We start from the raw sequence: 2,110 nt of genomic DNA, 5'->3' as shown, positions 1-2,110 counted from the left end.
TAATAAAACTTTATCCTGCAGTAAAGCCCTGTCTCTTTTAAAAAGAAAATCAAGACCCTTACTTGAGCTCTACTAGCACAGCCCAAAATATTCTTCAAAGTAAACTCCTGTACCCCTTGTTCCTTCAACCTCTCCCTAAAAATCTCCCGATGCTCACTATAGAGCCTAGACATTAAAATCACATGCTCAGTCGTCTCCTGTTCCTGGCAACCATCACACCTCTCTGTCTCATGCTTCCCTGTCATATATAATGTATCATTAAGTGAACAGTGTTCTAACCTGATTCTTGTTATAGCTGTTTCTTCTCTCCTATACCCTCCCTGAATTCTGGATTCGCCTATTTTATTATGAATTTTATAAAAATGCCTCCCCCCCTTTTTTTTCCAGTATCTCGTTCTTTTTGCCATTCCTGGTTTAGCCTATCAGTCTCCACACCGAACTCTTTAYTTCATATTTATTTAGTTTAATTCTCATTTTCACGTTTATTTTCTTTAGAGCCTCTTTTGCCAATCTATCCACTTTCTCATTCCCATTGATCCCCTCATGTGCTGGCACCCACAGAAACTGAACTTGCCCCCCCACTGATGAATTCTGAAAATAGTACTAAATATATCATAATATATCATATCCTGGCGACTTTTTGAATAAAATGATTAAATACTTGAAAGAACTGATGCTGAATCTGAACATACTAATACCTTGTTTAGTTTAGTGAGCTCTGCCCATCGTGATGCCACCAAAATTGCTACCATCTCCACAGAATAGACCCCCAACCCATCTGAAGTGCGCCTGTTAATATCTATTCCCCATGCTGGAACTGACACCCCAAAACCTGTTACTTCTGTCTCTGGATCCTTGGATCCATCTGTGAAAACACAAACACAATCTGAGTATTTAAGTTTAACCCAATAATCATATGCTGCAATGAGATCTATTTTTCCTTTTCTTCTCTCTTCTGGTCTAAGAGGTATAAATCAACCTTTGGGCATACCAGTACCCAGGGGGCACATCAGGGTAAACCAATGCAGGGCGTATTTGCAAACCATCAATATGGTAATCTTTAGCCAGTTGGTTCCCAACCTTCCCAAAATGGTCTCTCTGCCTTTTCCCATATTCCCAGCAGTTTTCAAGTATTTTTCTAGTGGGGTTTGACTCTCCATGACTATTAAGATGAACCCAATAATTTGTAGCGATCTGTTTTCTCCTCAGCTCCAATATTTCTCCCATCTCTACCTGTAAAGCATTCACTGAAGTTTTAAAAGCACACAACACAATCTCAGAGCCTGCGTTTGAACGACATCTAGTTTTTTCATCCCAGAAGTTTTGACAATACATATCACCGAAACCTGTTAAACGCGTCTTCTTCCAGTTGCGCACCTGCTCAGACCCCGCCCTGCGAGAGCCCTAATTAATGATGCCATTCAAAAAACACAGGAAAAAAAACACCAAGTGGTTCTTGAGATAGATTGCTAAACATGGTTAATTATAACAATTAATGTCAAGATCTCATGCAGTCAATCAGTGCTTGGTGCACGTGTTTGTGATGATGCTCAGCTACTAACACAGCAAGCATTAGCTCAATAGATAGCCACTTTGGTGCTTGCTAAGGCTTATTAGCTGTGGCAGCCATTTTGAGTGGAGTTGACTCCAAAGGTTAAATAAATTAAATTCAATTGGTTCAAGAGGTATTTTGCTAACAAACAAGCTGGCAAAAAAAATTGGTGCACTTTCATTTTTTGGTACCAGGCTGTAACTAATTTTATTTGGACCTAATCAGTATTCTTTACCAAGTATTTTACTTACATACACAATGATATATTTAGTCAAGCGTTTTTCCGCTCCAGTTAATTCCAGTGAGTAAAACAGCATTTCATGTCTAGAACATTGATTATTAATCTTGGGATTATTTCCAGTGCAGTTGGGGTCAATGTGTTGTCAGCGGTTCCTCCTAAAAGTCACTTTTCTTTCCAAACTTCTCACATGGTTTCATTTCAGTAAATGTGCAAACAATCCAATGATCTCACACCAAAAAAAGAATAAAAGAAAAATACAAAAACTCAAAACAGATTTGTGTATCAGGCCCCCCCCCCCCCCCCCCCCCCCCCCCCCC

General features: G+C 39.5%; 1 protein-coding gene across 3 annotated transcripts in view; it reads right to left on the bottom strand.

Moving 5' to 3' along the window:
- Positions 1-2,110, bottom strand: part of LOC106522082 (neuronal-specific septin-3) — a 79,116-nt gene that overhangs the window by 33,958 nt on the left and 43,048 nt on the right. The window lies entirely within an intron of this gene.

This window comes from Austrofundulus limnaeus, unplaced genomic scaffold, assembly GCF_001266775.1.
Source record: "Austrofundulus limnaeus strain Quisiro unplaced genomic scaffold, Austrofundulus_limnaeus-1.0 Scaffold120, whole genome shotgun sequence".
Lineage (NCBI taxonomy): Eukaryota > Metazoa > Chordata > Actinopteri > Cyprinodontiformes > Rivulidae > Austrofundulus > Austrofundulus limnaeus.
The sequence above is the reverse complement of the archived record's forward strand: the minus strand, read 5'-3'. Positions and strand labels throughout refer to the sequence as shown.